At 38.6% G+C, this 12,782-nt stretch overlaps 1 protein-coding gene across 1 annotated transcript in view; it reads left to right on the forward strand.

Moving 5' to 3' along the window:
• The first annotated feature begins 449 nt into the window (after positions 1–449).
• LOC111540476 overlaps positions 450–12,782 on the forward strand; it is a 72,482-nt gene continuing 60,149 nt past the window's right edge. The window contains exon 1 of the mRNA XM_023208787.2: positions 450–528. The gene's annotated coding sequence lies outside the window, so the exon portion shown is untranslated. The remainder of the gene's footprint in view (positions 529–12,782) is intronic.

Raw genomic sequence — 12,782 nt, forward strand, 5'->3', positions numbered from 1 at the left:
GCACTAGGTTGAAATTCACTGTTACAGAATTCACTATTATGTCATGATTGCTGGTTGCCCTTAACTGAATGATTTTGAAGGAAAGCTGATAACTATTTTGAGTTAAATTTTTACAAGTGGTTCCTTATATGATGCAATGCTGCTGCAACAAACAGTAGGAATTTTGTAGCAAAAAGTCTTAATATCCATTTAAATAACTGCTGTTTATTTAATGCCCATCAGTGCTAAGCCCCCATCTAAATGTGATTGTTACAGTCTCTAAATTTTCACAATTCTACAATGGTTTTAGAAAGAGGAAACAAAAATTTAAGTTAAACAACTTATCCAAAATGATTTCTCTAGAAAGAGCTAAAACTGATTCAAATCTATGTTAGACATTTATCTGCTGTAACCCTGTATTATTTTTAAACCACATAGTTATCCTTTTTTTTTTTTTTTTTTGATTTAGTGTTTTTCCAAGATTAAAAAGAAATTCCAGTGAAGAGTTGATTCCATCTTTATGGTATCTTTATTTTATAAGGTTATAAGGTATGTTGATTTATCACGGAAGTTGAATGAAGAAATCTTTAAGTGGCCATTTAGAATTCTGTTTTTAAAAGTCAAAATTGAAAAGAGTTGGGCCGGGCACAATGGCTTACACCTGTAATTTCAGCACTTTGGGAGGCCAGGCGGGTGAATCACCTGAGGTGAGGAGTTCGAGACCAGCCTGGCCAACATGGTGAAACCCTGTCTCTACTGGAAATAGAAAAATTAGCCGGGTGTGGTGGCGTGTGCCTGTAATCCCAGCTACTTGGGAGGCTGAGGTAGGAGAATCGCTTGAACCTGGGTGGCGGAGGTTGCGGTGAGCTGAGATTGTGCCACACACTCCAGCCTAAGTGGACAGAGTGAGACTCCGTCTCAAAAAAAAAAAAAAAAAAAAGGAAAGGGTTTATACTATTTGATGTTAAATGTTTTCTGTAAATTAAACATCCATACACTTAAGCATATCTCCGGAACATTTTTTTCCATTGAATTATTTACATATAGTGTTGTGCTTTAAGGTTTTAAATTAATTTTAATATTTGATGATTGTAATTAGCATTTGAAATGTATAGTGTTCAATAAATGGATTGTTACATTATGTAAGTTGGGTTTTTTTTACCCTAATTAATTTTCAGGTAGTATTTCCTAAAATAAGTCAATACTACTTGTAAGTGGTTTTACTTATTTTTCTTTTATGTCCACTTACTGCTTAAGTATGTTAGTAGTAGGTATCTTGGAAATTACATAAATTTTCTGAATATTTGAAGAATTAAAGGAGCTTTTTCTCTATAGGAACTTTTTTATTCTTTTATGATATTTTAAATTAATTTTCTAAAAACACTAAAAGAAACAATTACTTAAGTTTGCTTTGTAAATAATTTAAATTTTACGAGGAAAATCTTTAAGTATAGAATTCTTACTGTTGTGTATTTGCTTTATTTTGTTTTAGTCAACTTAAAAAAATGGAAAACCTGGGTCTTGTTTGGTTTCTCTTAATTCCTTAAGAGTAGTTTGTGTTTTTTCTTCGTTCTAAATGTTAAACTAGAATTGGAGTTTTTGTTTAGAATAGAAAAGATTTCATGAAAGAAGAAATGTGATTGGTTTTATGAATAGATTACATAGTTTTCAATTCAGGAAAGTGGTAAGCAGTACTTAAGAGTATTGAGATTATTGGTATATAGTTCAGTGTAACCCTTGGCAGAGATGCAGTTAAGACATCTAGAATATTAGTAAACTGAAGTGTTTATAGGAAATGTGATAGGAGCTATGGGCTAGACATTTTGAAAATTAAAACCAGGGATCTTGTTATCTTTGGATCACTACTGTGTCCCAGGAGCTTTATCCTTTACTAAGAATCAGTAACTGTTTATTGGATATTAGGCACAGTCTTCTCCCTGAAACAGTCAACAAACTTTTGATGCAAAGGAAGCAGTGATCAAAGAAGAGCAATATTACAGGGCAGTTCGTAATAAAAGTTTAATGAATATCCCTATCTGAAATGCTTGAGACCAGAAGTGTTTTGGAGTTCCGATTTTCTTTTGGATTTTGGAATATTTGCAGAATACGTACTGATTGAGCATATCTAATCTGAAAATCCAACGTGCTTCAGTGAACATTTTCTTTGAGCATCATGTCAGTGCTCAAAAAGTTCAGGATTTTGGAGCTTCTTGGATTGTGAGTGCTGAACCTGTATAGGAAATGTGGACATGGAGCCTGAGTTAATTGTATTTGATACTTGCTGAGGAAAGGATGTCCAGACCACCAAAGAAGAAGGATCACCCATTTAACTTGGTGTATCCAATGTCATATCAGAGCCTTTTCTTCCATTTTAACCTCACCAGTAGTCTTTATTTAGATTTGTGGTTTATGATCAATAAATTAAATCCTAGAATACAGAGTAGTAGAGCAGAGTTGAGCCTTTTCATTATTTCTTTTAAGGTTCTTTTCAGATTGTGTTCTAGTTTTTTGCTTTAACAGTTTACAGAAGAATTTCTAGACTATCACTTTTTAGAACGCTTTTTCCAAAGAACTGTAATCCTATGTGTAACTTAAAAAAAGAAAACATACAAATGCTTGCATCTTTTTTCACATATTTATCTGTATTCAGCAATCAAGAATAGCTTGTACTGATGCATATCTTCACATGATTTTTCATTATTTATCTGAAAATAATATATATTGGGTCATTATTTGGCTCTTCAACCTCAGTAATTCAGTAACTTTCTTTTGGTTATTTTGTTGACCTGTTTTGGACACTTTTCAAAATATTCATAGCATGATTTTAGTGGGAAGAACACATTATTATGAGAGTTAGGCAGTCTGAATTCCACCTCCATTTGTGTCCATCCTTTCTTCCATTTGTTTATTGAATGCCTTCACCTGTACTCTGAATTGCATCTCTTTCCTTCTCAGGAAATTTTATGCATTGTCGGTTATTCCTTCTCTCTGTAACTTCAACCTCGCCACCTTTCCTGAGTCTGACCCATCAACAGTTAAACATGATCAAGTCTTCCAATCTGACAGAGCTCATTTATAGCCAAACTTCTTTCTAAAGAGCAGTCTACATTCCTTGTCTTTTTCTCCTTCACCTCTGATAATATTGAACCCACTCCATTTTAGGTTCTGTCCCTATCATTCCTCTAAATTGATTTTTAAGGTCTCCAGAATATTCCTTTGTATTCATGGGCATTATTCACTACTCATCTTATTTGACTACTCAGCAAACATGTAACTTTCGATCAGTTTTTCCTTAAAATACTTTACTTGACTTCCTTGACATATGATTTTTGTTCAGATCTCTGTGGCTATTTCTGTCTCCTTTGCTGCCGCCTTCTCCTCTTGGTTCTTGACTTTTAGAATTCCTCAAATTTCGTTCTAGACAATCTTCTATTCTTACTCATAGCTTTCCCTGTGTGGTCTCATCATTTCTCATGTGGACATAGTAGTCTCCCCACTTTTATTTTTGCCACCCTACAATTTTATCCACACAGCAGCTAGAGTAGTCTATAAATTCTTTTTAAAATACATAAATAATATCATTCACTGCTTAAATGCAACATAATCTAGTCCTTGGCGGCTTCTCTGACCCTCTTATATCAGTCTTCATTTACTACAATCCATCTATATTGGCCTCTTTGAACTATTCTTCAGACATGATAAGCTTGTCCTTGCTAAAAGCTCTGGCTGTTATTTCTCCTTGGAATGCTATTCTTGTCTACTCTTCCTATGCCTAGCATTTTCTTAATGTTCAGGTCTCACCTGAGATGTCACTTTCACTGTAGTACTTGTAGTTGACGTTGCTACTGATTTGTTGACAGTATTCCTGAAATAGAATATAGGATCAAGGTGGACATGTTTATTTTGTTCACAGCTGTGTCCACAAAATCTAAAGCAGTGCCTGTAGTACTGTAGGAGCTCATTAAATAGTTGGCTGATTGATTTTTGTACCTACTGGTTCTATTAACAATATTAACCCCCAAATGTATTTTCTTCTTAACCTTATCCTCTGAACTCCAGTCTGTATATTTAACTGTCTATCTGACATTTCCACTTATAAGCTTAAAAGGCTGCTCCAGTTGAACCTGTGATCTCTCTAAATCTGGGACTCCAGGATTTCCTGCCCACAGTGAATGGATTTACGTTCATCTATTTCTGTAAGCTAGACTGTTGAGAGTCTTCTTCAATGCCTTCTTTCCTCCTCATATTCAATCCATCAGATAGATTCTATGGACTTTGCCACCTGAATATCTCTTGGATCTATTCCTACATTTTTAACTACCATCATTTGATGGATTTTCACACAGTGAGTGTGTCTATATAATTAATACCCAGGTCAGGAAATATGACATTACCAGCACCTTAGAAGCTCCTTGTCGCCTCTCTCTGTCAGAGTGATATTTTCAAGGGAAAATGTGATCATGTTTAACGCCTTTCAGTTGCTTCCCATTGCTCTTAGAATAAAGACCAGAAATCATAATATGATGTTTAAGATCCTGGATTATTTGACTGTTTTTCCTATCCGACTTCATGTTTTTTTAGCTACTCTTCTCACTTTCTGTATTCCAGCCCTGATGGCCACCTCTTAATTCCTTGAATGTGCTATGCTGTTCCCTCTTGCTAAAAAGTATGTGCACATACCCCTCCCATTCTTGTCCTTCCGATTTGAGTTTTCTTGGACATAGCAAGCTTGATGAGGTCTCAAATGCTCTCATGTACTTTATTCATTTGTATATGATTATTTCCCTTCATTATTTTTAAGCTACATGAGTCAGGTATTATACCTGTTTTGCTCACTATTGCATGGTCATCAGTTAGCATGGTGGCTGGAAAAGATTGGTATTCAGTATTCATACAATAAGTGAATGCGAATAGTTTGGGTTTGTTATGGGATGAATTATCCACCTCCCCCCGCCCCCCACCCCGCACACACACACAGACACCCAGCTCATATATTGAAGATTAAAGTTCTAACTGTAGAACCTAGAATGTAACTATATTTGGAGATAGGGCCTTTAAAAAGGTAATGAAGATAAAATGAAGTCATATGAGTGGACTCCAATCCCATATGAGTGGTTTCCATTAAGAAGAGGTGATTAGGAAGCAGACACACAGTAAGGTAAGACCATGTGAAGACACTGGAGGAAGATGGCCGTCTACAAGCCAAAGAGATCTACAGGCTTTAGAAGAAACCAACACTGCTGACACCTTGATCTTGGACTTCTAGAAGTGTGAGAAAATAAATTTCTGTTCTTTAAACTGCCCAATCTGTGATACTTTGCTGTGGAAGCCCTAGTAACTAATACGGATTTTGGTATTGGAAAATGGGGTGCTGGTGTAATTAATACCTAAAAATGTGGAAGAGGCTTTAGAACTAGATAATGGGTAGAGGCCAGAAGAAGTATTTGTTAGAAAAAGCGTAGACTGCCTTGAGGAGATTGTTGGTAGAAATATGGATGTTGAAGGTGATTCTAGTGAAGCTTAGAAAACAGAGCTGTAGAGAAAGCTTCTGTCATCTTAGAGGTACACATATGTCACCTTGAATAAATATTGGTAGAAATATGAATGTTACAGGTGTTTCTGGTAGGATCTCAAACAAATGAGGAAAATATTGTTGGAAACTGAGGGAAGGACAATGGTTATTATAATGTGGCAAGTAACCTAGCCAAATTGTGTTTTGTGGAAAGTGGATGAACTTGTAAGTGATGACTTGAATGTTTAGCTGAGATTTCTAAGCAATCTAAAGATGTGGTGTGGTTTCTCCTTGCTGCTTAAAGTAAAATGCAAGAGGAGAGAGAAATTTAAGAAGGAATTATTAAGCCAAAAGGAACCAGAACCTGAAGATTTGGAAAATTCTCAGTCTATTCATATTCAAAAATTTAGCATGTTCGGAGAGAACATCAAAGTTGTTGCAAGACAACCATTTTCTAAAGCAGGGGTATGTGACTCATGGATCCAGTCAGCCATCTTGGCAGCAACTAGCAGAAACCAGGATAGAGATGGGATTATACCATTGGAAATGCTGCTGACTGGTAGTGAAGGGAACAGAGGGATAAAAATGAAAGAAGTCTGTTGGATTTCTGGGGTTCTATAAAATGGGTCAGTAGAGCTATCTAGCTGTGAACATGTGTTCTCCTTCAAGAAAAGGGAAGAATGACCCTGAAGATGATTAAGAAGTCAAAGGGGCTACTGTTGCTACCACAAGACTAGAGGGCTCAGGCCTGAGGAGTCAAGGTGGGCTACCATACTGGTGGGCTCAGAAGACAGGGCTGCCACCCCTGTCAGCTGGGAAGATGGAAAATGAAGCTGAAGAAGATTATTCTTGAGCCTTAAAATCTAATGGGATTTGCCTTGATACGTTTCAGACTTGCTTGGGACCCATCACCCCTTCTTTCTGATTTATTTGGAATAGGAATGTTTATTGTATGCACTGGTGTATTTTGGAAGCAAATAACTTGTCTAGTTTCACAGGTTCATGCTGGAGAAGAATTTTGCCTCAGGATGAAACCTTGAGTATGCCTGTACCTGATCTAAATGAGATTTAGATGAGATTTGGGGCTTAGAGTTGATACTGAAATGGGTCAAGACTTTTGGGAGTGTTGGGATGGAGTGAATGTGTTTTGTGTCTGAGCAGGACATGAAGTTTGAAGGACCAGATGGCAGAATGTTAGGGGTTGAATTGTATGCTCTCCATATTTATAGGTTAAAGTCATAACTCCTAGTACCTAGAATGCGAGCATATTTGGAGATGGAGCCTTTAAAAAGGTAATTAAGATAAAATGACATTATACATATGGGCCCTAATCCAGTATGAATGGCGTCTTTATAAGAAGAGGTTAGGACACAAACACAAAGGGAAGATCATGTGAAGACACTGGAGAAGGCCATCTACAAACTGAGGAGGGAGGCCTGAGAAGAGACAAACCCTGTGGACATCTTAATCTTGGACATCTAGCCTTCAGAAGTGTGGGAAAATAAATTTCTATTGTTTAAGCCACTTAGTCTTTGTACTTTGTCATGGGAACCCTAGCAAATAAATATGTAGCTCTTAACACTGGTTAGTTGAGAGGCACTTAGGAGACATTTCCTTCTTTTCTGCAGTTCCTTTGTGTGTAAAGTTAGGGCATTTGCCTTAATCAGTGGTTCTTTTAAATTTTAGGTCCTAATTCATCTGCTGTATGTTCTTTCCAAAAATTTTTGCAGTTTTACATATCCCTAGAAGTCCATCGGGACCCCAGGTTCAGAATTCTTAGACAAGACTCTTTCTTATATTTTTTTTTAAGAGAGTCTTTGTTTCACCCAGGCTGCCAGGCTAGAGTGCAGTGGTGCAATCATAGTTCACTGTAACCTTGAGCTCCTGGGCTCAAGCAGTCCTCCCAGCTAATTTTTAAATTTTTTTAGAGATGGAATCTCACTGTGTTTCCCAGGCTAGTCTCAAACTCCTGGGCTCAGGTGATCCTCCTACCTTGGTCTCCCAAAGTGCTGGGATTACAGGTATGAGCCGCTGTAGGTGGCCATGATTGCGTTCTAAGGAAGTTTTACCTTGTTTTTGTAGCTTATGATCTATTAATATAATTTGACTATTTGAAGTGAAAAAGTTGATTGTGTGAATTAATGATGGAAATAACTTGTTTGTCGTTTATACTGCTTAAAACTTTAGCTTTTTAAATTTTAAGGAATTGTTACCTAGACTTGCATTGAACATTTATTGCACCGCTTTTACATGCTAGTGATGGAAATATAAAAGTAAATAAGGTAAGCCTCCTACTCTTGAATATATAGCTTGATGAAGGGAATATATAGCTTGATGAAGATGGTGGGAACCCGATGGCTCTTACATAGAATGTGGATTAGTACTAGTCTTGCTTTGTGGGATTAACATTTTTGAATGCAGGAACTGTGTTTTTATATCCTTAGGGTCTGGCTCAGTATTAAGCACCTAAGAAAAAGCTTGATTTGTGTTTGAAGAGTGAATACCGCCAGAAATTATTTCTGCTGGCAACTTTAAGCAACACTGAGATGTTAGAGTATTATACCTTAAATTTAATTAAATCGTACTGTGTTCCATAACTGTTTTGAGGCACTAATTAGTGCAATATAAATGCTTTTTTTTTTTTTTTTGGAGATAGAGTCTCGCTGTGTCACCTAGGCTAGACTCCAATGGCACGATCTCAGCTCACTGCAACCTCCACCTCCTGGGTTCAAGCGATTCTCCTGTCTCAGCCTCCGAAGTAGCTGGGATTACAGGCGCGTGCCGCCATACCCAGCTAATATTTGTATTTTTAGTAGAGACGGAGTTTAGTAGAGCCAGGCTGGTATTGAACGTATGACCTCAGGTGATCTGCCTACTTCAGCCTCCCAAAGTGCTTGGATTACAGGTGTGAGAGACCATGCCTGTCCAAATATAAATGCTTTTAATGACTTCCAGTATTCAAAGCTTTCTGAAAATGTAATGTGTTTCATCAAGAAGTATATAGTAAGTTGCTTGACAGTGGTGTTCACGGAGCAATGGAGTTCTGTAGTTTCAGACTGCTCCTTAGAAGTATCTCAGGGATTGTTGTAAAGGGCAGAGGGAGACAGAAACCACTAATTTAGTACAACACAGAGTTTGAAATTGCAGAATTCAAAGTTAAGTTGCAATTTTGACTGCAGCTTGATCAACTCACGTAATTTTCTGAAACTTTTCCTCATAATTAAATGATCAAGTCTTTTTAATCTACAATGTAGGGTTATTGGATGGATTAAGCAACATGAATATTTTAGAGTTTCAGCTGAAATAGTTCTTATTTTAGTCTTGGAATTCTGTGATTTTTGTTTGCCTTTTGATGATTTTACCTCTTTTGATAATACACTGAAGAAGAGCAGAGAAGGAAACAACCCATTTTTATAGTAGTTAGAAATGCTGTAATAGGCTGGACTCATGCCTGTAATCCCAGCACTTTGGGAGGTTGAGGAGGGTGGCTCACTTGAGGCCAGGTGTTCAAGACCAGCCTGGCCAACATGGTGAAACCCTGTCTCTACCAAAAATGCAAATAAAAAATAAAAAATTACCCTGCTGTGGTGATGCATGCCTGTAATCCCAGCTACTTGGAAGGCTGAGGTAGGAGAATTGCTTGAACCCAGGAGGGCAGAGGTTGCAGTGAGCTGAGATCGAGCCACTGCACGCCAGCCTGGGTGACAGAGCAAGACTCTGTCTCAAAAAAACAAACAAAAAATGCTGTAGTAGGTCTAGAAGGATAAAGTTTGATTTTTTTCATTATCGAATTTATCAAAGATATATTCCTTATTAGCATTGATGGATTAGTCTGGAATTGCTCAAAACAATTTATGATGATGCAAATGCCTTTTTATCGTGAGTAATGGCAAAGTTTTCTCATCTATGTTGCATAGTCTCTTGGTATGATCTAATTACATTGATATTTCCTTTTGTTTTTGAGACGGAGTCTCGCTCTGTCACCCAGGCTGGAGTGCAGTAGAGCGATCTCTACTCACTGCAAGCTCCGCCTCCCGGGTTCGTGCCATTCTCCTGCCTCAGCCTCCCGAGTAGTCCGGCTAATTTTTTGCATTTTTAGTAGAGACAGGGTTTCACTGTGTTAGCCCGGATGGTCTCGAGCTCCTGACCTTGTGATCCACCCACCTTGGCCTTCCAAAGTGCTGGGATTACAGGCATGAGCCACCACGCCCGGCCGATATTTTCATTTTTTTACTGGCAAATTTGGTATGATTAATTTCACACAGCAGTGTATTGGGCAGCCCACACAAACCCATTTCTTTAAAAGAAAAAAAAAAGGTTTTTATTTTAATGTCAAGTTAATGTGGCAAGTCTTTTTCTCCTATCTCTTCGTTTTCATGGAGACATTTTCCCCCTTGTTTCTCATACATAACATTATGTGTAATGTTCATGTGATGGTGTGGTATCAGCCTACCTGTGGTTACATGAAACCATTACTTAACTGCATCCTGGGCTCCTGTGAAATGACTCATTCAGAATGGAAGCATCATTTTGAGAGAATATCAGTTTTCTATTTTTACAATAGTTAGAAAAGTGGGCCAGGTGCAGTGGCTCACACCTGTAAGCCCAGCACTTTAGGAGACCGAGGTCAGCAGATCACTTGAGGTACCAGCCTGGGCAAAATGCTGAAACCTCATCTCTATTAAAAATAGAAAATTAGCTCGGTGTGGTGATGCATGCCTGTAATCCCAGCTACTGGGAGGCTGAGGCAGAAGAATTGCTAGAACCCAGGAGTTGGAGGTTGCAGTGAGCCGAGATCATGCCACTGAACTCTAGCCTGGGCAACAGAGTGAGACTCCATCTCAAAAAAATAGAAAAAGAAAAAAAGTGATAGAGATGTCTTAAGACTCAGTAGACAGAGAGGAAGAGGGTACAGTTTGGAAGGCACAAGAGGCAGTTTATAATATTTTAAGATACTGTTAACACATTTTTTATTTTTAAGAATAATAGTATTTTTTTTTTTTTTTTTTGAAATGGAGTCTTGCTCTGTCACCCAGGCTGGAGTGCAGTGGCATGATCTCGGTTCACGGCAACCTCCACCTCCCAAGTCCAAGCAATTCTCCTGCCTCAGCCTCCCAAGTAGCTGGGATTACAGGCGCCCACTACCACACCCAGCTAATTTTGTGTATTTTTAGTAGAGATGGGGTTTCACCATGTTGGCCAGGCTGGTCTCGAACTTCTGACCTCAGGTGATCCACCCACCTCAGCCTCCCAAAGTGCTGGGATTACAGGCGTGAGCCACCACGCCCAGCCTTTTTTTTTTTTTTTTGGTGATACGCAGTCTCTGTCACCCAGGCTAGAGTTCAGTGGTGTGATCATAGCTCACTGCAGCCTTGAACTCCTGGGTTCAAGCAATCCTCCTATTACAACCTTTTGAGTGGCTAGGACTACAGGCATGTGCCATCCTGCCTGGCTTTTTGTTTGTTTGTTTTTTAATTTTTTTAGAGACAGGATCTCTACAGGCTAGTCTTGAACTCCTGGCCTCAAGTGATCCTCCCAAAGTGCTGGGATTATGGGTGTGAGCCACTGCACCTGGTGACGTATTCTGAATGTTTAATTATATTGTTCTTCCTGACTTTTTATTTTCTACTTTTAAACTGAAGTAGAAGTTATTTAGAAACAATTTACTTGTAGAGAAGTAATTTTATTTGTAGACAGGATAGATAGCATTCAGTAGAGAAAGGAAATGAGAAGCAGCTCATCAGTAGTTAAATAATAGTTCAACCAAGATGTGGATAAATTGCTATGGTATGCCATTGATGTGGAATTTCTAAGAAATGTGTTTGGTCACGTGAATTGTTTTGGGACCTAGGTAGACCTGCTAAAGGCACAGAGCCCATAGTAGATCTCCAGGGCTGAAGCTCAGGTGGGCATCATACCCAAGGCAGCAGGCAGTGAAAAGAGCCACAGTAGAACTTTTAGGAGACTAAAAGTCTCAGAAAACACCAAAGGTTATGCTTGGGAAAAAAGTTCAGTCAACAAATATTAGACAAGGGCATGGTAAACTGGTAGACAGAGTCAGGAGCCAAGAACTAAAATGGAACTGAGTAAGGTTAAGTGTAGAAGAATGATTCTAGAGCATTGCCATGAATGGTGTTGGGATGTTTGAGGCTTGTTTAGTGGCTGTTAGCTGTATGGTTTCTTGGTGAGAGATGGACTGATTTAAAAGTACAGAATTGGACTACAAGCTTCCTGCCTGCCTTCCCAGCCCTGAACAAGGGCTTTATCTGGATTGTCCTTGGTCATGATAGGGGGTGGGACAGGAAGAAGTAAGCTTGGGTAAATTTCCATAGTTTACTCTGACTCTTTATGCCCAGGTTGTCTGTGCTTAGCCAAGGTACAGAGCAGAGATTGGAGTCCATGCAGGTCAAGAACAGTGTGAAGAACATGATAGATGTAAGTTGGAAATGAGAGTTCATGAGATTGACTTTGAATAGACCCAGAAGAAGACTTCTAGCATTTGGCAGTCATGAGAACATTGTATAGAAAAAAAATGAGGCTTCCTCGCTGCACTGACTTTCCCGGTGTATATAGGAATGCTTTTTTTTTCCCTTAATTTTTTAAGGTGTATCTTGACCCTTGGGACAATGTATGCAGTTAATGTAAAGAAGTACTTAGTGTAGTAGGGAAGTAACAGGTGGAAGCCGTAGTTACTAGGGATGGAATGGTGTTTTCTGGTTTCAGAAATATGAACCAGTAGTGAGGAGAAGAAGTAGTAAAATTCTGTTGTCTGCGTGAATGTGTAGCTGTGTAGTTACTTTTCACTGTTCAGTTTATGGATTGGTAGTCAATGAGTGAAAAGTAGAGGGCCAGGTTCAAGGAGTGCTTCCTGTAGGAGTTGGTGCCTAAGCCTAGTTTAAATCATACTTGGCAAGAAGGAGAGAATATGAGAAAAGGGCCTGTAGGCAGTGGCAGTTGAATAATCAAAGGTTTAGAGGCAAGAAACAGTAATGTATTTATTCATGCAACAATATTTCTTTTTTAAATTTAATTTAATTTAATTTTTTTTTTTTTTTTTTTGAGACAGAGTCTCACTCTCACCCAGTCTGGAGCGCAATGGCACAATCTCTGCTCAGTGCAACCTCCATCTCCTGGGTTCAAACAATTCTTGTGCCTCTCAGCCTCCTGAGTAGCTGGGACTACAGGTGTGCGCCACCCCGCTCAGCTAATTTTTTTTGTAGAGTTGGGGTTTCACCATGTTGCCCAGGCTGCCTCGAACTCCTGGGCTCAAGCGATCCACCTGCCTGAGCCT

This window comes from Piliocolobus tephrosceles, chromosome X, assembly GCF_002776525.5.
Source record: "Piliocolobus tephrosceles isolate RC106 chromosome X, ASM277652v3, whole genome shotgun sequence".
NCBI classification, from domain to species: domain Eukaryota; kingdom Metazoa; phylum Chordata; class Mammalia; order Primates; family Cercopithecidae; genus Piliocolobus; species Piliocolobus tephrosceles.